Source organism: Schistocerca serialis, chromosome 6 (assembly GCF_023864345.2).
Source record: "Schistocerca serialis cubense isolate TAMUIC-IGC-003099 chromosome 6, iqSchSeri2.2, whole genome shotgun sequence".
Lineage (NCBI taxonomy): Eukaryota > Metazoa > Arthropoda > Insecta > Orthoptera > Acrididae > Schistocerca > Schistocerca serialis.
The window spans coordinates 120,216,410-120,243,208 of NC_064643.1; the positions used below are offsets into that span (position 1 = coordinate 120,216,410).

Below are 26,799 nucleotides of genomic sequence, written 5' to 3' on the forward strand. Positions count from 1 at the left end.
CATGCTGCACGTCATCGGGGTTCAAATCTTACTTGAATTGTGCTACATTCGGCTTGTTCTGTAACTTGAAAAACTCATTCTACATGAAAACTCGCCTGATTATTTAAGCAAATCTCACAAGCTATTCCCAGCGCTTTAGTTGCCGAGATAAAAGTAGAGCAGCATTTCCAAAGAAATCGATTTTAATCGTCATTAAACAATAATAGAAGCAACAACAGCTGCCAAGGATATTACTGCATGTCAAGGTATGGCAAAGATGCTCTGGCACATGCAACATCTCTGTCTCACATGCAAACTATACATAATGAGAGCAGTGGTTTTAGTTACACGAGTGATGTTGTAGTTGTTCCCTTTAAATGATGCGTTCAAAGATCACTAGCCTCGGAATTCATGGAATGCGACGACACCATTAGCTAGCTGCCATAGCACGAGGAACATATGATGAAGTTAATGTGTGAACACAGAACGCAGAACTGTTTCTCGGTTAACTGTTGAATACAGTGGTGGTTGTTAGCGACAATAACAAGCAGAACAGTGTCGAATCGACAAGACTTTCATCAGTATCGTGGATAAGGTAGACTGCTCTGATCCGACTGAAAAGTGCACCTATTTCTAGGACCTCCTACATTACTTCTTCTTGAGAATTTATAATTCATGGCTTATTTCGATACGCTTTCAATATCTGTTTTTGTTATACTTTGAGTCATTTTTCTTAGGAGATACGTTTCAAGAGAACGTATGCTCAGGCATAAAGACATTCTCAGGGAACATCGAGATTATGTGATGATTCGTATACGATCGACGTATGGCAACTATAGCGGATAAAAGTGGAGGGAAACACAGTGCAGCAATTTCGCAGGCATTCTTTTAACTTGGGGATTTTTTTCCGATTGAATTAATGACTTAGATACCAGTGCGCAGCTGACGATTCTCAGCAGTCTGCACGCGTAGCAAGTATAATTAGGAGTCACCGATAACTGTCTTCACAGCTGAGCGTTGATAGGATGAAGTCTCAGTCGACAAGGGTAACAAAAATTCCTTTCGCCGAGCGCCGGCCCACAGAGCAGAGCGCGGGAAGGTGGCCGTATTATAGGCAAGGCGGCTACAATACTATAGGGCCAGCAGACGGAACGGCGCAGCGATTAAAATAAATATTCGCGGTACAAGAGGAATACCGCGCCCAGAAATAGGTCTGCGCCGGTGGCTCGCCCGCTTGTCGTATAAATAAACGCAGGCGCCGCGGGCAGCGCTTGCGATACAGCCGGCCTACTACCTGTCTCCTAGCAACGCCACTCTCCCAGCAAAGGCTGACTCACCTAATATTTTCCGAGCTACAGGTGCCATCCAGGTGACGTTCCGACTGAAAGGAAAGGACTGTGCAACTTTGATTTGTCGAGACGTTTACACTGCTTACGGAAGACGAAAACCGAATTCCATAGCTCTTGATTTTCGCTCTTACGTCAAAAACATCGGTTCTCCGATCTCCAGTTTTTTTACATAAACGGTGTTAATCAGCTCTTCTGCTTTTGCCAGTACGAGAAAATGAGGTAGCCGGTACCTTTGTAAAATTTTTAATAAAGAGGCGTTACGAATTCCTTATCGATGCCGTGAGGTCTTAACGCCGAGGGCCGGGAACTGTTCAGGAAAAGAAGTATAATAATTCTGTCGACACGAATAAATAAGTGCAAAACTGTTTAATTATTCCCAGCTGTCAACGATGCCCATACCCGAGGTCAAGGGAGGTGGGGGGGGGGGGGGGGCGGAGGGGAGTAGCGATGCCCCCCCCCCCCAAGCTCTCAGGGAAAGGAAAGAATAAAGTGTAGGCACGTGTTTCTCTTTCAAGAAAATGTTTAAAAGTCGGTCTTACGCAAATTTTTAACTGGCTCAGTTAAAAATGGCTACTTACAAGTCAGCATTCGCCTTCCAAAATATTAAAAGTACTCGATACCCCCTGTTCTACCCCTCCCCCTACAAACTATCGTATGGGTGCCGTTGTCGCCTGTACCACACGATTTGTGGAAAAAGCGCGAGGTGATAACTGGTCGAACACCATCACGTTCCATCGTTTTGGAGACTCGGTATATCTAGCAAACTTGTTAACAAGTAAAGACACATTCCTAATTCTGTGCATAGAATTATCAAATGTTTTAGTACCAGGCAACGTTTCTGTGCCACTAAAAGCGACACTGGGTACAGCAATTTACAAATTAGTCTGCTACACAACATACTGGGTTGTCGCCAAGCATTCCGATATTACTAATTCAGTAAATATGTTACTATTCGTGTATCTCCTTCCATCTCATAAAGAAACAATATGTGCTCCCCGCTGATTAAGTAAGAGAAATTAATAATTTCCTGGTCAGTTCACAGTTTGCCCTTTTCTTTCACCCAGTCCAATTCACCAAGAATCTAAAACCCAACTAGCAAACCTACAACACAACGCGATGGAGCGTTTACATGGTGTTCAAAATGGCTCAGAGCACTATGGGACTTAACATCTGTGGTCATCAGTCCCCTAGAACTTAGAACTACTTAAACCTAACTAACCTAAGAACAGCACACACATCCATGCCCGAGGCAGGATTCGAACCTGCGACCGTAGCGGTCACGCAGTTCCAGACTGAAGCGCCTAGAGCCGCACGGCCACATCGGCCGGCTTTACATGGTGTCACAAATCGGCTGCGGAAGATGAAATCCTGTACCCAGAACGGCATTTCCGTAATTAATATTCGCGTTTTTACTCAACCACCCAGAAACGTGACTGGGAAATCGATTTATAGAAAACCGGATTTGGGAACCCATGTAGACGTAGTGTGTTTGTATCGATGTCCGGGTGTGTGCATATGTATGCATGCCTACGTGCGAGTGCGTGCATGCAAGCGGACGCGCGCGCTTGTGTGTGTGTGTGTGTGTGTGTGTGTGTGTGTGTGTGTGCTTGCGTTTGCGTGTGAATATGCGTGCTTCCCTTCTGTGAGACAATCAAAATGAATTGCTCATATGGTCACGGTGTCTCACTGTATACACTAACAGAACACTGATGTCTTATTTTTTTGATTTCCACTGATTCTTAAAAGTGATGTCTGAGAGGCTGCAGATATTTATCAAGCGCTTCTCTCTTTTCTTGGCATCATCCCGTATCTGCATGTTAATCCGAATTTGCCATGTTCGTGGTAGAATGTGGCAGGATGTTCTTCCTGTCGCCCACACGTTATACCCAGAAACACAAATAATCGTCCTGAAATCTCTGCATTTAATGCCCTGTGGAGAAAAACATATTCTCATATTTTTAATAGGCCTCTCAATGACTCTCTTAAGTCACAATGTAATTTGTGGTAAGCAGTGTTTCACTTGAGGTACTGAGCATCCAAAAATGTGTTTCGTTTTAGATTAAGAGGTAGACGGCCATGCACATTTTAATATCGGTTTACACTTAATGATTAGTTCATTTGCTTGCTTAGTTCATTCGTAATTTTTATTGTCAGTAGGAACGTGCCTGGGCAAATAATGTCAACATGGATCAGTTGGCGTATGCATTGCTCATTACGCTTCCTTTTACGAATTATTTATACTTAAAGGCTTGCCTAATACAATATCTAATTTCTCGATTTCTACTGCTCCTAACGGCGTTGTTATACAAGTCAACGGTATGTCTACGTAAAACATATGTGAAATAAATAAGATCAAGTTTTCTGGTCTGTCTATCGATTTTTTTGGTCACAATACCGTTTTCAAATGCTTCAGCATAGCTGTCACAATTTATTTGCACTAAGTCGAAATACTTAATTTTGTTGTGCTCTATAAATTTGGTATTCACAGTGTAGCGGACTCATGTGATACTTCGTGGCCACCACAGTGTATACAGGCGAGAAACGAGATATGAGGTTCAGTGGCCGTCAGTGTCAGACAGCTGCATTTCGACATCCGGGTACTGGAGAGATCGGTGCCCCCCACTTTCACAGGCGATGGCGACGGGCAGTGATACGTTCTGCGAAGTGATGGCCGCGCGCTGGGCACGCGTGCGAACCCGGGTTTGTTTACGTGCCCTGACCTGCACCCCGTCTGCTCCAGGTGAATCGGCCAGGGCTGCGAACAAGCGAACCTCGGAAGCAGCAGCGGCGTACACGCCGTCTGTATCTACTTCTGTATCGGCAATATGCTCCTGCACAGTGCATGGCAGAGGGTACCTCGTACCGACGTTATCGAATATCTGCCCTTTCGCCTTCACGTTTCGAGCGACAGAAGAATGACTATTATTTGTTTCTCCATGTTCTGATGGTCCTATTGTTCCGGAACTGTACTCAATCAATGAAAAGCCGTTACGACCAGACCATTTTCAACAAGCCCTCCAACTGCGATTGTTAACGCATAATATGATGGCTATAGACTTTTTTTTTTTATACGTAAGAGGAGACTAAAACCGAAGCATACATATGTGCAGTATAAGTGCAAAAAGAATATAAAATCTACATTGTGCTGTTCAGCCGGCCGGGGTGACAGAGCGGTTCTAGGCGCTACAGTCTGGAACCACGGGACTGCTACGGTCGCAGATTAGAATCCTGCCTCGGGCATGGAGGTGTGTGATGTCCTTAGGTTAGTTAGGTTTAAATAGTTCTAAGTTCTAGGGGACTGATGACCTCAGAAGTTAAGTCCCATAGTGGTCAGAGCAATTTGAACCATTTTTTGTGCTATTCAGAAGCAACGTCAAATGATAAAAAAATAAAGGTCAGGTCGATTTCAAAAGTTATGTGGCCAATGATATCGTAAGAAAAATGGGCTGTCATGATTATAAAAACTTACAGTTCTATACATTAAAAGTATTAGCGTGTTTTATTTTTAAAGTGAGTTATTTTCTGAAGTGTTAGAATTTTCGAACTATGCGCTTTATCAATAAAAAATCTACAAGCACTTTTCCAGATTAAGTAAAAATCTAAAACATGTGCAGTGGACTGTGCGTCCATGTCGAGTGTTAAGTGACGTCTTCCAGCGTGAGCGGGCGAAATTCAACGCAGAGGGAAATTTAGAGTTGCGTAGCGTGTCTTGGACGCAACGTGGCCTGTTTACAAGAGCATGTTTACAAACGCTAGGTACAACTATGAACTTATGGAGATTTTGAAAGGAAGTTATCAATAACGGGCGCCAATTTTCCAAGAAATTTGCGTTTCTTACAATGCATTGCTCCCTGGGCGTCTTTGCCTTGAATTTTTTTCAGATGGATGTAAATTTATATTTCTTCATATGTCCATTAAAAGTCCCTTCTTCATTGCACGTGTGACTACCTTGTATGATATGAGCTACGAGGACTGCAGCTATTTTAAATTTTTACAATATCTGCCGGCCGCGGTGGTCTCGCGGTTCTAGGCGCGCAGTCCGGAACCGTGCGACTGCTACGGTCGCAGGTTCGAATCCTGCCTCGGGCATGGCTGTGTGTGATGTCCTTAGGTTAGTTAGGTTTAAGTAGTTCTAAGTTCTAGGGGACTGATGACCACAGCAGTTGAGTCCCATAGTGCTCAGAGCCATTTGAACCATTTACAATATCTAAAACAATTACTTTCGGCCTTTTTGTTGGTAAAGCATGCAATTTCAGACTTCTAACACGTCAGAATATAACTCATTTAGAGCGAAAGCATGCTAATACTTTAAATGTATCAATCTTCACACTTTTTTATAAACATGACATGCCCATTTCTCTGACGATATCATTGTGCACATAACCTTTTAAATCCACCCGACTTTCACTTTTTTATTACTTAACGTTGCTTCCCAACGCCAAAAAGTGAATCATATATTTTTTCTGTACCTATACTGTTCATATGTAAGCTTCGTTTTTCATTTCCTGTTATGTAAAATATTTATATTTCCCTCATACTACGAACCAACGAAAAAATGCCTCTATCGGAACACAAAAAATGTGAATATATTCTTGTTTATTTAAAAGACTCTGACTGAAAAGTGGGATACCAGCTGCCTTATTTTGCCTTCCTCAGCGCCTTTAACGATTTTTCCAGATACTATGCCATGCGAACATATTCGTGCTCTGTTTTACATCCAGCTCACCTCAAACTCCCACAAGCTCCCAAAACTGTAGCTCGCTCACACCTACTTCCATCGCTGTAAGTCGCCCATAGCTATCCACTCACCGCTGCCCTTTCTCACTCATCCATTCGGTCCCACTCTTTCTCATTTCTCTTTGTCTGTCTCTGTCATTGTCTCTTGTGTCGCAGCCACAGTTCCCTTCGCTCTGTCCTACTACTACAGTCTCCTGTTACTATCACTGTCTCCCTCTTGCTCTCTCTTACTGCTAATGTCTCACTGATTCCTTCCTCCTGCTGCTGTCTCTTCTCTCTTCTTCGTTGTCACTGGCATATACTCCGTCTCCCATTATCACTGGCTCTCACCCATTTCCATTTTCCCTTTCTCCTAACCCCCCTCTCCGGGGCACTGCCTCCTTCACTCTCTTCCTAGCACTGTTCTGCCATTGCCAACTATGCCCCACTACCACTGTGTCCTCTTTCTCTCACACTTCCATTGTCTCATTTGCTCTTCCTATAACACAACCACTGTGTACTATCTTCCAGTACTTATTACTTTTCGTCTCTTTGCCACTGTCACCGCGTTCTTCTCTCCCAGCTTAAGAAAGTGAGAATATGTTCACATATCAAAATTTTTGGGAAAACTTAAACATACTGAGGAAAATAGAATGAGGCAGTTGGTACCCAACTCTTCAGTTAGACTCTTTTAAATAAAGAGGAACACACTGGCAATTTTTGTTCACCGACAGGAGCATTTTTCCACTGGTTCTCCTATTTTCGCTGCTGCAGCAGGGCATGTAACGCATAGAAAAGAAATGTAAAAATGGTTCAAATGGATCAAATGGCTCTGAGCACTATGGGACTTAACATCTGAGGTCATCAGTCCCCTAGAACTTAGAACTACTTAAACCTAACTAACCTAAGGACATCACACACATCCATGCCCGAGGCAGGATTCGAACCAGCGACCGTAGCGGTCGCACGGTTCCAGACTAAACCTAGAACCGCTCCGCCACAACGTTCAGCAAAAGACATGTAGTGGTCAGTAAAATTTAGATCGTTAATTTATGTGAAACTGAAATAACGCAAAACTATTTTTACACTCGAGACCGTATTTTACGCGAAAAAATTTCCACATGCTTCAGTACTACAACATGGCATTCCCAGATGATAACGGAGATAGTTCACAGCATATTTGTCCGTGCTACGTTAATTTATAAACTATGTTTTCGCCCCGCATCGGATTTTACGTTCATATTTTACGTGTACCAGTAGGGTAAACGTTGAGCCTCTGTATCTCCAAAACGGATAAAGATATGAAGAAAATTTTCCAGGATCACCCAAGATCAGAAATCTACCGTGTAGTGACAGCAGACATTCACACCGCCACTGGCCATCAGATACTTCATAAAAGAGCAAGAGATGATAAATTCTGAGACACAGCACGTAATAACTAACGAGTGGCCATCAGCCATTTTACACTTTCTCTTTCTAGAAACCCTCTGGTACCAGCATTCACGTTTTCTTTTTCCAGAGACTCTTTATGGATAAAAAATATTTCTTTCTTTCCGAAAGAAGTTTTCAGTTATTCCGCGGTGAGTAGATCAAATCTTTCCTTATCGTCAAGAGCCAAATAAACTGATACACCAGCCTAACATCGTGTAGGGCCCCCGCAAGCTCAAAGAAGTGCCGCAACACGACGCGTCATGGACTCGACTAATGTCTGAAGTAGTGCTGGAGGGAACTGACACCATGAATCCTCCAAGGCTTTCCATAAGTCAGTAAGAGTAGAAGGGGATGGAGATCTCTTCTGAACGGCACATTGCAAGGCATCCCAGATATGCTTAATAATGTTCATGTCTAGGGAGTTTGGTGGGCAGCGGAAGTGTTTAAACTCAGAAGAGTCTTCCTGGCGCCACTCTATGGCAGTTCTGGACTTGTGGGGTGTCGCATTATCCTCCTGGAATCGCCCAAGTCAATCGGAATGCACAGTGGACATGAGTGGATGCAGGTGATCAGACAGGATGCTTACGTACGTGTCATCTGTCAGAGTCGTATCTAAACGTATCAGGGGTTCCATATCACTCCAACTGCACTCGACCCACACCATTACAGAGCGTCCACCACCTTGAACGGTCCTCTGGTGACATGCAGGGTCCATGGATTCATGCGGTGGTCTCCATATCCGCTCGATGCAATTTGAAACGAGACTCGTCCGGCCAGGCAACGTGTTTCCAGTCATCAACAGTACAATGTCGGTGTCGACGGGTCCAGGAGAGGCGTGAAGCTTTGTGTCGTGCAGTCATCACGGATCAAGGGTACATGAGCAGGCCTTAGGCTCCGAAAGCCCGTATCGATGATGTTTCGTTGAATGGTTCTCTCGAACTTGTTGATGACCCAGCACTGAAATCTGCAGCAGTCTGTGGAAGGGTTCCACTCCTGCCACTTTGAACGATTCTCTTCAGCAGTCGTTGGTCCCGTTCTTGCAGGATCTTTTTCCGGCCGCAGCGATGTCGGAGATTTGATGTTTTTCCTAATTCCTGATACTCACAGTACACTCGTGAAATGGTCGTATGGGAAAATCCCCACTTCATCACTATCTCGGAGATGCTGTCCCATCGCTCGTGCACCGACTATAACACCATGTTCTGACTCACTTAAATCTTGATAACCTGCCACTGTAAGAGCAGTAACAGATCTAACAACTGCGCCAGACGCTTGTTGTCTTATATAGACGTTGCCGACTTGTCTTATATAGACGTTGCCGACCGCAGAGCCATATTCCACCTGTTTACAATCTCTGTATTTGAATACGCATGCCTATACGAGTTTCTTTATCGCTTCAGTGTATAACCAGAACATAGCTGCAAGTGAACAGAAGAATAATATTACCTAGCAGATATAAAATTTCGGTTATTTGGAAAATTTGACATCTAAGGAGACGCACGAAAATACTTTTTCCTTAAATACTGTGTCAATATTTTGTACGCATGGTGCCGATATCGTATGCTCACTGAGGCTATGTTGTTTCATAGCACCAAAAATCTAATGTATCAGTATTTTATGTTATTTATGAGAGCTATTTTAGATAACAGGTACTTCACTGTTTCGAAAGGAATTTCCAGCTATTTTCAATTTATTAAGTGAAATCTTCCGCTATCTTTATTATACACAGAGGTGACAAAGTCATGGGAAAGCGATATGACACATACAGATGGCGGTAGTACCGCGTAGACAAGGTATAAAAGGGCAGTGTGTTAGAGAAGCTGTCATTTGTAGTCATGTCATTCGTGTGAAAGCGTTTCCGGCGAGATTTTGGCTGCACGAGGGGAATTAACAGTCTCTGAATGATAGTTGGAGCTAGATGCAGGCGACATTCCATTTCGGAAATTGCTGGGAATTCAATATTTCGCGATGCACAGTTTCGAGAGTGTGCCGAGAATACCACACTTTGTGCATTAGCTCTAGCCACGGACAACGCAGTGGGCGGCGGCCTTTATTTAACGATCGAGTACAGTGGCGTTTGCGTAGAGTTGTCAATGCTAACAGACGAGCAACACTGTGTGAACTAACCACAGAAATCAATGTGGGACGAGCGACGAACGCACCTCGTTAGGACATTGCAGCGAGATTTGGCGTTAATGAAGTACAGCAGCAGACGACCGATGAGAATACCTCTGCTAACAGCATTGCATTACCTTCAGCGCCTCTCCTGGGCTCCTGACCATATCGCATGAACACTAGACGACTGGAAAACCGTGGCCTGGTCAGCTGAGTTACGATTTCATTTGGTAAGAGCCGATGGCAGAGTTTGAGTGTGGCGGAGACCCCACGAAGCGCTGGCCTTTGTGGCCGTGCGGTTCTAGGCGCTTCAGTCTGGAACCGCGCGACCGCTACGGTCGCAGGTTCGAATCCTGCCTCGGGTATGGATGTGTGTGATGTCCTTAGGTTAGTTAGGTTTAAGTAGTTCTAAGTTCTAGGGGACTGATGACCTCAGATGCTAAGTCACATAGTGTTCACAAGGGAACATCCCCATCGCAACCCCCTCAGATTTAGTTATAAGTTGGCACAGTGGATAGGCCTTGAAAAACTGAACACAGATTAATCGAGAAAACAGTAAGAAGTTGTGTGGAACTATGAAAAAAATAAGCAAAATATACAAACTGGGTAGTCCATGCGCAAGATAGGCAACATCAAGGGTGATGTGAGATTAGGAGCGCCGTGGTCCCGTGAGCATCTGCGGAACGAGGGGTACTTGGTTCAAGTCTTCCATCCAGTGAAAAGTTTACTTTTTTTATTTTCGCAAAGTTATGATCTGTTCGTTCGTTCATTGACGTCTCTGTTCACTGTAATAAGTTTAGTGTCTGTGTTTTGCGACCGCACTGCAAAACCGTGCGATTAGTAGACGAAAGGACGTGTCTCTCCAATGGAACCGAAAACATTTGATCGCAAGGTCATAGGTCAACCGATTCCTCCACAGGAAAACACGTCTGATATATTCTATATGACACTGGTGACGGCATGTGCGTCACATGACAGGAATATGTTGTCGACCCACATAACTTGTGCACTTGGCGAATGGGTAAAAAGCGTCTTCTACCTTGCCCGATGTATGTTTTCTTGTGGATGTGATAATCACTCCCAAAAAAGTGATGAAAACATAGAGTTTGTCAGATAATAATTGTCTGAAAATAAAAAATTGAACTTTTCACTCGAGGGAAGACTTGAACCAAGGCCTCTTGTTCCGCAGCTGCTCACGATAACCACGGGACCACGGGGCTGCAGAGCTCACATTACCCTTGATGTTGCTTATGTTACGCATCGACTACTCAGTTTGTATATTTTGCTTATTTTTTCATAGTTCCACACAACTTCTTCCTCTTTTCTCGATTGATCTGTGTTCAGTTTTTCAAGGCCTATCCACTGTGCCAACTTATAACTAAAGCTGACGGGGGGGGGGGGGGGGGGGGCGATGGGGAGGTTCCCTTGTCAGTGCCATTTGAACACCACGAAGCCATGGACCCAAGTTCTCAACAAAGCATTGTGTATGCTGGTGGTGGCTCTGTAATGGTGCTGGCTATGTTTATATGTAATAGACTGCGTCCTCTGGTTATGTTCGGCTATTTGAACAACATCTGCAGCGACTCATGGACGTCATGTTCCCAAACAACGATGGAATTTTTATGGATGACAATGCACCACAGGATCACAATTGTCGCAGTTGGTTTGAAGAACATTCTGGACAGTTCGAGCGAATGGTTTGGCCACCCAGATCTGCCGTCATGAATCTTATCGAACATTTATGGTACGCAATGGAGAGGTCGGTTCCTGCACAAAATCCTGCACCGGTAACACTTGAGCGGCCGTAGACGCAGCTTGGCTGAGTGTTCGTGCAGGGGACTCCCAGCGACTTGTTGAGCTGCTGCACCACGCCAGGACAAATGACGTCCGGCGCGATATCATGACGTACCCCACGGCTTTTGTCACTTCATTGTAGTCCAGCTGGTTCATGTCGAGAGAACGTGTTGCCCGAATCCTTGGTCACTTCAGCATAATGGCCGCACAGACTTCTTCCAGTAGAGGTTTCCTAAATTTACCAGGTACGGTTTCGCAAGAACTACATCGTCTGTCTTCCATTGATTCACATTTAAGTTCCCCGCGCTTTTCTGTTACACTTTCGTATGGTGTCTATACTGACCGTTTCTCATTCAATCAGAGCGCCTCTGAATTTGTGACAGATTCCCGCCTCAACTCTGCCGATAGCGTGGGCAGGACTAATCGGAAATTTACCGCGTAGTGACAGCAGAAAATCACACCGCCACTTGTGTTCGGATACTTGATAAACGAGCAAGAGACGATAAATTCTGAGAGACAGTACTTAATAACCAATGAAAGGCCAGCCGCTGTTTTACATCCTCACTTGCTCTACTTCTTAGGAACTCCTTTCGTTAGCAGCATTCACTTTTTTCTTTTCAGGGACTTTTTGTGGATAAAATACATTTATTACTTTCTGAAAGAGATTTTCAGTTATTCCACACTGAGTATATGCAATCTTTCCCTACCGTTCCTGTAACCAGAACATAAATGCAAGTCAGCAGAAGAATAGTACTTAGCAGTTACAAAATTGGTGCCATTAGGAAAATTTGCCATCTAAGGAAACACACGAAAATCTTTCTTTCCTGAAATACTGTACTACAATTCTCAGAATATTTTTCGCTTAGTGCCTATTTTGTGCGCTCATTGTGACTACTGAGGCCAGAACACACGTATTGGCCCCGACGGCAGAGGCGTTTCTGCAACGTAATCGTGTTTGGCGGCCAAAGGATGCACCAAGGCCGATTCCCCTTCCCCGTTATTCTTTCTCTTAACCTTCTCACCTTTCATAGCACTAAAAATATAATGTGTCAGCATTTGATGTTTTTGTGAGAGACTTACTGCGGAGCCGGCCAGGGTGGCCGAGCGGTACTAGGCGCTACAGTCTAGAACGGCGTGACCGATACGGTCGCAGGTTCGAATCCTGCCTCGGGCATGGATGTGTGTGATGTCCTTAGGTTAGTTAGGTTTAAGTAGTTCTAAGTTCTAGGGGACTGATGACCTCAGAAGTTAAGTCCCATAGTGCTCAGAGCCATTTGAACCAACTTACTGCGGATAATAGATACTTAATTTTTACCGAAAGACACTTCCAATTATCTTCCGTTTGTTCGGTGAAATCTTCCGCTATCTTTATTATAAACAGAACAGTGATGTACGTCAATAGAAGAACAGTACTATTTATCGGCTGTAAAATTAGTTAAATAAGGAAACTTTACCTTTAAAGAAACTCTCGAAAATCTCTCTCTCTCTCTCTCTCTCTCTCTCTCTCTCTCTCTTTTTTAATGAAATATCGTGTTGCAAGTCCCTTGCTTTGGTTAGTCCTATACTTCTTTCGAGCACATCATGAGTGCACCAACGATATCGTTATTACAATCAGAGCACTAACGTCAATCACAATCACAGAAGAAGAACTATACTTTGAAAAATTCTCTAAATAAACAAACTTTGCCTTGTAAGGAAACCCCTGAATATCTTTTTTTTCTGAAAACTGTCTTATAAGTCTCTTGCTTTGGTTCGCCTATAACCTATTTAGAGCATATGATGTAGACACGTCATTTCAGTGCACCACAGCAATCAGCAAAAAAAAGTAACAACCTAGTTGTTATCATCGTTGTGACACATATACGAATGCGATCAGGCTGTTACATACGGGCGAAAAGCTTTTGATTCTTAATAATACATTATTTTAGTGATAATAAGAAACGACACAGTAATCCATAAACATATTGAAACAAGCATAGTGTCCTTTTCAATCCGTATGGCGTTACTTTGTTTCTATCAAACGCTGGTGTAATGAGGCCAATTACTGCCTCACACTTTCACTACTATTTGTAATCTTTACACGTGATTGTATAAGGGTTGCATTAAAAGGAGATAAAAGGAGCATTCACTGAGTGCGTAAATGAAAGTTAATGCAAGAGCGCTAAACTAACGTTACCGTATGCTCATCGCTGATAGTTGGCCGCTTGTTGTCGCTCTCTCTTCTGAAAAGCACTGCCATCACTCGTATTAATAGATATTGTAACATACCACAAGGCTTCCTAAGCTCCTTCTACACTTTTAAATCCAGCTGGCAAGCATTTCTTCCTCTAAACAACTAACATATAACTTCCCGGTTTACTTCCCTGGGTGTAGACATTCTTTTGTTTTGAAAAATTTCTACTGTACTGCCCGTTTTTTCATACTGACAGCATATAATCTTACACTTTCCATTGTTATAATTTTTTATGATGAACTACTGTACTGTTATAAATCGTAAGTGTAGTGATTAGGCTCTGCCAATTTTGTGGGTTTCCACGCTTTAATGAGATGCACAAGTAGCAAAGGGGCGAGGCATGGATATTTTTGCACTTTCCCAGTAACAAGCCGGCTCTCTTGCTGGTGTATTTAGGGTGAATACTTGATAATTTCAGTAGCATTTTTTTTTTTCAGTACAATCCATTATCTGGTCAGCTGCCACTAAAATTTCGTTTCGCTCTAATAGAAACACTTTATTGATATTTTATCGTTAGCTCACAGCTCAGGGTCGTCTTATACAAATGAAATAATGTTATCACAAAGTTAATAAGAACAAGAGACTAGGCATACAGACCACAGAGGGAACTTCGTTGCACTGTGGATGCGATGGAGACGCACAAATATTCGTCCCTTATTGTGACACCCGGTATATCTATCCCCAGGTATGAGTTGAGGAGGCGAGAGAAACTTTCGTGAGCAGCTGGGAGCAAGATTTCTTAACGTTGTACTCGTACTGCCGCTTATTGCAATTCGTAATAATTTTGCTTAAGCCACGCATGCATGTACAAATGAAAACAGTTCACAGATATATTCAGACACGCTGTTTCTTAGGATTTACGATCCAAAGGACCCCCAGCGTTGAAGATATCTCTTAGAGACATTATGCAATAAAATGCAGACCGCTGCTATAGTAGTTTGTGATGGATCCATTTTGGCTAGAATGCCTTCTTCATACCATCTGCGAAAGTTAAATAATATTTTTTATTTTATTATAATGTTGCTTAATTGTATTTTCGGATATACAAATTTGGTACTTACGTCCAATAACGGGAGACAGCGACAACTGATGATACGTAATCACCAAATTTATATGTGCGAAAATACAATTAACCAACATTATAATAAAATAAAAAATGTCATATAACTTTCGCATATCATCTGAAGATGGTAGTCTAGCCGAAAATGGATCCATCACAATAAATACATATTAAGCTACTACTATATAAGCAATCTGGATTTTATTAAATAATGTTGTTTACTATCAGGTGCTGTAGTAAAACAGTATGTTGTCTTTGTATTGCTGTTCAATTGAATTTTTTTGTTACAAACATAATTTTAGAATATGTAAAATCACTGAAATGTATGTGGTAAGGAAGCTCTACATGCTGATTTAGAATGGAATCTGGTTTTGTCGTTTGATAGGGGAATACTTCTATTACCTCCAGAAGCTCTAAGTTCTTACTGTTCGGATGAAAGTGTCAGATTCTATCATATGTTATTAACGATGAGAAGCAGGTTTAGTTCTACGTCTTGTGTTCTTGAGAACTTCTCCTTGCTTATCCAAGATGATAGGCGTGGTTACTAGAAGATGGTATTTTGTATACTCCATACTTACTTTTATGCATTTATTTATTTGATTTTGTGTTTTTCATTAGTGAAGTAAGAGGTGTATCTACTTCTTATAATTAGAGAATGTGACTGAATCGGTTCCTTACTTTATTAAATTTGCACTTCCTCTCAAAGCTTCGGTGACAGCAAGTCCCTGTTGCTTGTCTGCCTAGACAGGATCGCTGCGGCACCCTCTCATCTTGTGTACCGAATACATCCCTACACATAGCTACTGAAACATCTCCTTAGAAAAATTAAGTATGACAGTGCTGGTAAACCTCTTACGTTATTTGATTATCAAACAGCTGAGCAAAAGTACTGAAGCAGTTTTCTCTTTACTTATTCTCATCATCACTAAACTGACACACAATTTTTTTAGCGCAACGCAATCTGACTTTCAAAAATTCCTACAAAAGAATGGCCCTGACTAACAATAACCTATACGTTTCATGAATCACTTACCTCACAAAAATCTTCGTTACTCAAACTATACGTTTCACGAATCACTTACCTCACAAAAATCTTCGTTACTCAAACTACCGCAGTACAGCGTGCGCCAATACTGCCAGCTAAATAAAAGATTCCAACTACTGAAGTCACTAACTACTGATAGGCATAGTTAATAGTGTTCAAAAGTTATAATTCATGACATCCGCTATTACAAATCTGATAGGCATAGATAATAGTGTTCAAAAGTTATAATTCATGACATCCGGTATTACAAATTTCGTTTTTCTGACGGACACACGTCCAGATCGTCATCTCTCAAAACTCTGCCATCTCTCTCCCCACATCCACCACTGCTGGCGGCTCACTTCCAACTGCGCTACGCTACACGCTGTTCACATCCAACTGCCCAACACTACAATAGCGAATATTCCAACAGACTGCACACAGCACAGCCAGTGATTTTCATACAGAGCGCTACGTGACGTTACCAACATAAAAACCTAAACAGCCTACTTACAATACTTTTTACGGCTGTTGGTAAACGTCCGTATCACTTCAAATTTCACTTATATTCCTTAGTGTTCATATTGTGAAACGTTTGCAAGAGGAAGTTGGCTCTGAGCACTATGGGACATCTGAGGTCATCAGTCTGTAAGAGGAAGTAAGAGGGCGCGCTGAAAAATAATGCCTCCGAATTTTTATGTGAAAATTCTTAAATGTTTTCCCATAAAAAAACGTTATTAGCATTCCACATCTTTACACTTTATATCTACATATTTATTTCTCAACATAGTCACCTTGGCGACGAAAACATTTCTCCCAACGAGAGGACATTTTTCGATACCGTCTCTGTAGAATGTTTGACTTTGTTGATGGAGCCACAACCTCACCTCTGCTTGGACCGCTTCATCATTATCAGAGTGAGGTCCTCGAAGCTATTTTTTAAGTCTTTGAAACAAGATGAAAATCGGATGGGCCCAAGTGGGGGACTGCATGGAGGAAGATCGATATCACGGTGACCCCACAGTGACGGTCTGTTGCATATTTCGCAGCGCTCGTGTGTGGTATGTCTGAAGGAGAGGGTCTCCATGTGTGGGCGAAAGTCTTCGAGTCCGAAAACCTCGATTACAGCGCGCTGTTTCTCATGCACCATCACAGTTATTGTACACACTGCCACGCTACACGCTACGATTCGCTGCCCTCTAGCGACAGAGGATTGCAAATATGTAGACATGTAGAATAAAGATGCGGGACGTTAATAACGTTAGTTTAATTTAAAAAAACTTTAAGAGTATTCACATAAAAATTTGGAGGCATAACTTTTCAGCACGCCTCGCAATTTGCGCCGGAATTCTCCTGGAACGTGCGCTCTTGGAATTTCACAAGAAAACCTCCGCGCGGCGCCCAACGTCTTTCTTGCACGCCTGCCACTGGTCTTGCTGATATCTCCGTGGCGCTTTCGCGCTTACTAACCGATCACATGACGAAATGCACCTCTCTTCTGTGGATATTCTCTGTCCCTTCTATTAGTACAACATCATGCGAAACACGTAAGAATCGGTCGGAGCCCTTCCTCCGTGGATGGACTACATTTCCTCAAGCTTCTTCCAAAGAATCTCCGCTGGTGTCTCCTTTTCCTACAGTACGTTTTACGTGATCATTCCACTTTTGGACGATCCAGACGGCTGCTCGTACGTATCACACGGTTGCTACTGTTTCTAATAAGTAATCGACACCAAGAGTTGTCCTCAGTGTGCTGAGGACAGAATAACTACGAGTCGAAAATTAATGTCCTTGACAGGACAGAAGTACAATTTTCCCTGATATTCCAAATATTTGTAAAGTAGCACTCAGGCAAATTAGGTGAGGAGAGAAAACATAACGGAGAAGGGAATCAGCCTTGGTGCATCCTTTCGTTGCCAAACACGGTTACGTTGCAGAAACGTCTCTGCTGTCATGGCCAATACGTGTGTTCTGGCCTCGGTAGCCGAGTATACAAAAGCGCGTTGCCGTGCTTCCCAACACAGAAGTAGAATTACTGAATCCTTAGGGTGGACGAAGGCCTCGTCACCGGTATTTCAATAATAAGAGCTTCGTGCTCTGACGTTGTGGCTGCACAGCAGAACTTCCTGCAGCGTCTTACGGCGACCCTGTCGAAGGCAATTCTTTCATCTGATGGGCACACTCAAGACTTTTGTCCATTTGGTGCTACTCGACAGGAGCAGCCTGTGTGCTGCCAACTGCTTTTGACGCTTCCTCCTCCCACAGTGATCAAAGACACAAAATATGATACTACACTCCACACACGTTCCTCTCAGCAACTAAGTTGCATTTAACTTACAACACCCACACTCCATGAAAAGAAAGGTGCCAAAGTTCGCGAAGAAAGGAAAATTTTCCCATTAGGTGACCTACTTGTCAGGATCTCAAAGCCAGTGACTTCCAGTCGTCTGTACTTGTTAAGTTTGATACGTGCTAACACTGACGTCGCTCCCTTTTTTTGTAATTCCTGTTTTCGGAATGTAAAAAATAGTAATGTGCAATGAAAGTAACAGAAGAAAAAATGTAATCCATAGTTTAGTGTCGTTCATGATTCACAGTGATAGACATAGCTGTACTGAATAGATGGAAAGCACCCGGTAGTTGTAATTAAAGTACATTTACTTAGAGGTCCAGTGCGATCTGTATTTACCGTATGGCAGCGAAACTATGTAGATATTCTAATGCGGCATATGGAACCGATTTAGGCTGAAAAAAAATTTACTTCCAATGTTGGCCACCAGGTGTAAATCTGGCGCTGTGAATGCAAGAATGAGTATAGAAATGTTTCCATATGTAATGTATTAGGAATGTGAAGTGAGCAGAAAAGGTCAAACAAGTGAGGAAGGCATAATGTTGATGTTATTATGAACTGCTGCTTTCGCAGTTTGTTCAATATGGGCAGTGGAGACGTCGACGAGATTTTGGATATCATCCAATTTGCACCTGGTGACCAAACTGGAAGTAATCTTTTTCCAGCGTAAATCGGTTGCGTATTAACGCAATAGAATATCTGTCAAGTTTCGCTCCCATACGGCTGTTACGGCCCGCGGTGGAGCTCTGTGAGTAGCTGCACTTTAATTATAACCACTCGTTATAACAACGTTTACAAATAAAAGTGTAACACAGAAAATTAATACAATATATATGATAGCTTCCCATCAGACCACAGCCCATCACGAGATTGGATGCCGCCTGGTGGCGTTCTGGGCACGTCACGTGGTAAGGGATGTATACAGTGTGTCCCAGATATAAATTCCTTACACCAAAACAGGAAAATACCGTATAATAAACAAGGGCTCTAAGGCGCATACTTTAAGAGATATGAGCACTTGTTCAATAGAAGGGATGTGTTTCACGCTGGCGTAGATGAACATGCGCTCAAAGCTCTTAAAGAATCCATTTTAGACCCATGTTTAATAGACATTTATTACTTATTTTGGCCAACAGTTCCTGCTGCGAAAATATGGAAGCCAAACACCTTGCAGTAGAAGAGATGTGCTTGATAGTAGCAAAATGAGCAAGTGCTCATATCTCTTAAAGCATGCGTTTCAGAGCCCATGTTTAGCAGAACTATTTTTTTACTTACTTCTGTATGAAGGACCTATCTCTAAAGTTTGTCGGTGTCTTTTTGGAACACCCAGTATATGGAGCAATCACCGTAGCGACGATACCGGCAACCCACTGGCACAAGCGACTTTGACAAGAGGTAGGTTGTTATGGTCCGATGTCTGGGAACGAACATCTCGGGAACGGCGAAGTTACTGCTACTGTCCTGATTATCTATGGAAAGTGATCGAAGGACACTGAAATCACGAGTGGACGACAACGTGATTCGAGTCGTTTTAGAGCGTCGAGTTCGGAGTCTTGTGCGCTCCGTAAATCAGGACGGACGGTTATAGACTATGAGGTTAGATCTAACGACAGGCTCCAATGCTGGTGCAGGCACAAATGTTTTGGAGTCCATATTACAGCGCACATTGTTGAACATAAGTCTCTGCACCAGACGAACTGTACATGTTCCCAAGTTGCCCCAACCACATAGTCAATTAAGGATCCTAGTCGGTATAGGATCATAGAGACTGTATTACAGACTAATGGAAATGTGTCACGTGGTTCGATGAACTATACTTCTTGTGCCGTCATCCAGATGAACGGCAAACATGCAACGCATCACGGACGCAGACCATTGGAGACTGCATTAAGCTGTAGGGGAACATCCACCTGGACATCTATAGGATCTGTACTAATAACTGAAACCACAGTGACGGCTGTGGATTACGTCAACGATATTGCGGACCACCTGCATCTCTTCACGTTTGATGTCTCGCCTTAGACCAATGTCTTCTAGCAGGATAAGTATTCCTGACCACAAGGGCAGAACAGTGCTGCTGGCGTTTGAGGAGCACGATCGTGAACTCGCGCCTCCAAATTCGTCTGCCGGAACACTTATGGGACGCTGTCGGGTGCCACGTGCGTGCCCACAAACCATCGTCTCGTAATTTACAGGAATTGTGTGATCTCTGCCTAGAGATGTAGAACAAGGGCTTTTCGAATCCATGCCATCACGAATCGGTCCTGTGTTTCGTTCCAAACCTGGTCCGACATGGTATTCGGCAGATCGTAATGCACTTTCCTCTCAGTGCGGTAAGTGCTGATTAGGTACTGAGCACCAAGCTCTTTAGAAAGACAACAGCAAGTTGATCCCTCTCTGGAACTAGCACATGTGCATTCAACGGTGTTCAAAAACGAGTGGCTACTTGAACCAGCGTCGCGTTGTAGGAGTTGGCTCTCGAGACGACGTGCGGGTGGCGTCTACTGCAGAGAACCTCACTCGTCTGCAGTGTACGTTTTCCTCTCGCTGAGCATGTTAGCGAGTAAACTCACGGTATCGCTTTCTACCTTCTACAACCAGCGTCCTTTGTGAAAATCCATACACACGTTTGGTTACTGAGCTGGTTGCTGCTTCTACTGCTTCAAAATTCAGTGATTATCCATTAAATAATGCAAGCAATACGAGTATGTGAAAAAATTCATCATTTATCCTTTACGTCTGTTGTAAATATGTGCGCCCTTCTTGATTTGCATCCGCTCTACAAAACTGCCGCAGGTAGAGAGCGAAACTGTTTTTCTACATTCGTTTTTTCCATCTTTCGTAGGTGCCAAATGACTCTGCAACGGAGATATACAATCAGGTGACAAAAGTCAAATGGTTCAAATGGCTCTGAGCACTATGCGACTTAACTTCTGAGGTCATCAGTCGCCTAGAACTTAGAACTAATTAAACCTAACTAACCTAAGGCCATCACACACATCCATGCCCGAGGCAGGATTCGAACCTGCGACCGTAGCGGTCACGCGGTTCCAGACTGAAGCGCCTTTAACCGCACGGCCACACCGGCCGGCTTGACAAAAGTCGTGGGAGACCTCCGAATATCGTGTCTGACCTCCTTCTGCCCAGAGTACTGCAATAACTCAAAGGGGCATGGACTCAACAAGTCGTTGGAAGTCCCCTGCAGAAATACGGAGCCGTGCTGGCTCTTTAGCCGTCCATAGTGGCGAAAGCGTTGTCGGTGCAGCATTTTGTGCCCCAATTGCTCTCTCGATTATGTCCCATAAATATTCGATGTGATTCATTTCGCGCTCTCTGGCCAGGCATTCGTTCGAATTGTCCGGAATGTTCGTCAAACCAATCGCGAAGAGTTGAGGCCCAGTGACAACTCCATCGTTTGGGAATATGAAGTCCACGAATGACTGGAGATGGTCTCTAATTAACCGAACACAACCATTTCCAATCAGTGATCGATTCAGCTGGATCAGAGGACGCAGTGCATTCCATGTAAACACACCCCACATACGTCAGACACCTCTTCACATGGATTACCTGACTACAAATAATAGCTTCGCCAATGCACTGCCCTTGTATACCTTGTGTGCGTGATACTACCGCCATCTGCATATATGCACATCGCTATTCCATGACCTCAGTGTATAGCCGCCATTTTTACGACCGTAATTTGCTCAAGCGAGTGCGCTAGGGTAGTCCGTGTAGTTGTGGTGACCACTCTGTCCGGATAGCTTAGTAGCAGGACATGCAGGTTCACATTCCGGTCCAACACAAATTTTCCACTAGCCCCATTGATATAAATCAGTGCCCGCAGGCTGCTAATGTCCTTAGTTCCTTTGTGTCTTCTTCACTATCCTTCAGTTACATTCCTTTGACGCTCATGGCAGTAGCACACCAACTTCCCACCAGCTTTGTTGTTTTCGAGAGTCCCGATCCCAGGCGCCAGGCCGTAACCACCTGCCCTCCGTCAAAGCCGCTCGTGTCAGTATATTCCCCCATTTGCGCCACGTATCGTCGCTACAATCACTCCCCATTCATCTCTCCTCCACTTACAAGGTGACCGCGCCTACTCGTCATCATCGATTTCCTCCAGATTTATGGTATATCCAGAATTTGGACAGAAATACAAGTGACAGAACTGGTAACTCCAGCTGGCCAAGCATTTAGAAAAAATAGCATTTTTGGCGCGGATCGGGCTTAGCATGACGGTTTTATGTAAGCGTAATTTCCAGGCAGCAGTCAGTGCAACGGAAAGAGTACAAAACAAGATTCCGAGGGTCTTGAGGTCGAGGCCCTATGCAGAAACTTAAAAATTTCTATTTTTACGTTACTAACACTGCAAATCAACCGAAATATGCACAATATATTGTAGCTATTAATACATTTATAAAACAAATGTTCAAATGTGAGTGAATTCCTAAGGGACCAAACCGCTGAGGACATCGGTCGCTAGACTTACACACTGCTTAAACTGAGTTAAACTAACTTATGCTAAGAACAACACACACACCCATGCCTGAGGGAGGACTCGAACCTTCGGCGGGAGGGGCCGCGCAGTCAGTGACGTGAGGCCTCAAACCGCGCGGCCACTCCGGGCGGCCGTTTATATAAGGTATGAAAAGAAAAAGCAAAGAAAATTTTTGAATAGGAGATTCAGAAAACGGTGAATGATTATGTGAGAAGATATAGGAATGAGGAATGTCGTCTTTACTTCACCAAAATCTGAGAAACTTACAACAGCTTTACGTAAAAAAGGTTTTGACAGATGTAATGTTGTTCTATGCACGGAAGAATGAATTTATTTTGTTAATCGATTCGTGGCGAGGACAAACAAATCCACAATTATACGACGAGAGTTTTAGGAGTGGAGAAGGATTTCCAATGTGTGGTATTAAACTGATTTTCTCTCCCCTTCCCATAAATGAACTCCGCTAATGCAACGCTATGATGTCTACTTTTATCGTCAGGTAAAGAATTTGAGAAAAATCTTCAAAACTGCTCTTTTTTCATACAACATTCCATTTTATATCATCAGTTATCCACGCCAGTATACGGCATCGTTTGCCGCCTAACTTTGCAACGAGAGAGTGTCTTTTATGAGTGTAACAAGTTTTTTTATAGAAAAGTTTAAACAATGATGTGATTGTAAAAATGCGGCGTTGGTAAAGTGCGCTAGATGCCGAGATAATTACTGATTCTCCTGATTTTACGATTAATACCAACCCAACATGTGTAAATAAGTATTTAATTTTTATATACGAGGTTCTCATGTATGTCTTACAGTCCCTTCCTGTTAATTTATGTGCACTTCCAAGTTTTCCTCGCCCTTTCCATTTCATGCCTTTTATGAAATTATTAATGAATACAATACATTGAGCTTCAGTTAATAAAGTAAACAGCCAATCAGTTACCGGAAGTTTATTTAATCTTGACCTAGGTTTCTTTATTACTATGAGTATCTTCTTTAGAAGTACATGATATTTCCTAAAAAATTGTGGCAAAACAAAGAATAATCTCTAGCTACTAATTACGATGAAAAATAATTAAAATTCCCAGTTGGAAAATGAAACCATTAGTTACTTGGTTACATCAATCAAAACATGTTGCATGAATCACGAGCTAAACAGCTTATGTCACATGCAGTGACTATAATTAAAATGTCTGTAGAAAGTGTAAGAGTGAAATACGTATGGCTGCTGAACAAAGGCAAATGTCGAAATAAACCCCTGATGATGTAGTGTTGAAATGCTCAGTTATGTAATATTTATCTTTTTCTGCAACATCTAACGTCATAGCAAACAAACAATAATCTTTCTTGTTACCAGTATACAGCATTCTAACAGTAATCGAGTGATAATAGGTAAACTGAAATGAAAAATAGAATAGTATCAAATATAAGATACATGTTTCAGAAAAAGAGTGTTAAAGCTCCCTGAGGTTTGTTTCAAACGGTTCTTGAGTTTATTCAGAGTCTCCACATATGCCTCTGAATTGATGATGAGCGTTTGGCATCACATCCACGACGCCATTACAATCCCAGAAAACTGTCACAATGACTTTTCCGGCAGGGAGGGGGGGTGGGGGGTTGTCTTGAAATTCTTCTTTCGTGGCGAATGAGGATGATGTCACTCCATGGATTGCTTTGTTGTTTCCGGCGCAAAGTGCTTCACTCAGCTTTCGTTCTCCGTAACGATCCGTGACAGAAAGGCGTCTCCGTCGGTCTCAAAACTCTCCAACAATTCAGATGAAATGGCCTTTCTTTGGGTCTTGTGCTCCGCTGTGAACATTTGTGGAACCCATCGTGAGCACCTCTTCAAATATCCGAGAGTCTCGATCATTGCAGACGCACTTCCAATGCTGACCGAGAACTGTAGAGCCAATTGTCGAGTTTTGATGCACCGGTCGGCACGAATAATGACACCCGCACGATTCAGCATGTCTGGGCTCCCCCCCCCCCCCCTCTTTTTTTTAATGACTCTATGCGCTATGGGACTTAACATCTGAGGTCACCAGTCCCCTAGACTTAGAACTACTTAAACCTAATTAACCTAAGGACATGACACACATCCATGCCCGAGTCAGGATTCGAACCTGCGACCGTAGCAGCAGCGCGGTTCCGGATTGAAGCGCCTAAAACCTCTCGGTCACAAACGCCGGCCATTTCCTGAGACTAACGTTTTTTACACATCGCCTAATTATACACCTATCAACTACAGCATCGCTATACACTGCACACAAACGTTTATGGATGTTTACCACGGTTTCTTTTTCTGCACACAAGAAGCCCATAACAGCACGCTGCTTGTAACGTGAGTCGTACGTAGACGCCATTTTGACACTGTACTACGGCTCCGCCATCTGCCGGAACGGTTCGAAACTTTACCGGCACACAGAACAAACATCAAATGTGAAGAACCAACAAGGAGGTTTGTCTATGTGTATTAATGGTTTTTTTTAAAAAAATGTGGGGCATTACTTATTGAACGACCCTCGTATTAGTAGTTATGCGATCAATTTCGAAATAAACGCAGTTTACGTATTTTTCTTCCATCTGTTTCGTTTTCTTTTTACTGCTCCTTATATTAAATTCTGGTTTTCTTGTGACAGTCAGACTTGTTTCTATCGTAACTTACTATTTCTCTCCTCTAAACGTTGCTTTTAATTATTAGTCTATTACTCTAATTACATCTGTTCTGTGGTTTGCTAGCCGGCCGCAGTGGCCGAGTGGTTCTAGGCGCTTCAGTCCGGAACCGCGCTGCTGCTACGCTCGCAGGTTCGAATCCTGCCTCGGGCATGGATGTGTGTGATGTCCTTAGGTTAGTTAGGTTTAAGTAGTTCTTATTCTAGGGGACTGATGACCTCAGATGTTAAGTCCCATAGTGCTTACAGCCATTTTTTTTTGTTTTTTTGTTTTTGTTTTGCTGAGACAGTATTTGGCTCGCAGTCGTTGCTAGCGGCCGTCTGACAGGATTGCTGGGCGTCCTTGCTGCTCGCGAACCCCACCCCCCCACCCCGTCTGCCCATGTCCTGGGCTTCAGAGTGGTCGTTTCCGAGGATCTGTGGTGTCTTTGATTTGCCAGCGGCGACGCTACCCGCCACTCGCGGCACCTGCTCTGCCCAGGACAGAAAACCCAACGTCTAGCGTCTTTAACGTATATCAATAGCTGCGCGGAACAACTGCATCGTTACAAGAGACATCTGAGTCTGGGACAGATTTCCCGGTATGCGGTAATACTGATATAACGTACAAGCGAATCATTTAGGATCGCTGAGAATATCCTCAGCGCCATACTGATCTGCTGTGCTCGATGCTGTTGTGTGTGGTATGTGCGAACTACAGTTTAAGATGAAATCTTTATGTCAATGCGGCATAGCACTTTTGTCGAAGACGAACACGGGAGAAACATCTTTAATGTTACGAAAGAGTCTTCGAACAAATCAGATAACAAAATGGCACGTGTGTGGATGCTTCTAGCTCGTGTACAACGGACAGGCCGCCTCCCCTTGCTGGGTACGGGACCACACGGCGAACACCAGAGCGGAGGTGGGGCCGATCGGTGGTGCGGACAAGGCGGTCGTTATAAAGTCGGGCCCTTTGCCGCCGGAGGACTGAGAATAAGATCTCGGCTCGGCCGCTGCATCTTCCCTGCCTGTTCCTTGTTCAGTTGCCAGAGATAATTGGCACCGGACCGAACTTCTATTTTCGTAAGGAAACCTGGCCTCCATACATTCAGGCACGTTCGGCTTCTTTAAGCGATGGAGCTCCACCGAGCGCTTATTCTCCATTATTTTACGCAAAAGTGTGCTGTTTAGGTCCAGTGGGAGCGCTACTGTGTGAAGGGGCGGTACGTGCTATTCGAGTTACCGGCTGACTACGATCTGGTGACGAGGCAACGCGCGCTGCTGCCAGATTTAGGAAGCATGTCTTCGTTGTTTCTTCTTTAGCTCAGCAGAGTTTCGTTCATATTTCTGATTAACTCAGCGATTAATATTTTACTGTCTTTATCACTAAATGGCTAAAAAAATTTCGCCCAGGGCTAGGTGCAGGTTGCGCAACGGGTACCAGGGTAACAGAAATTTAATTTCCAGTATTTCATATACTTATTGACCAGATTTAAAAAGCTATCATAACCTACTCATTAAGCTGTATAATCTTACCATGAGATGAATAGAAACTGTGTGTGTGCAATGAAGCAGGAATAAAGGAAGCTTAGT

At 43.4% G+C, this 26,799-nt stretch overlaps 1 protein-coding gene across 1 annotated transcript in view; it reads left to right on the plus strand.

Annotated features, from left to right (window-relative positions):
• Window positions 1-26,799, plus strand: part of LOC126484487 (junctophilin-1) — an 883,087-nt gene that overhangs the window by 1,601 nt on the left and 854,687 nt on the right. The gene's annotated exons all lie outside the window — the stretch shown is intronic.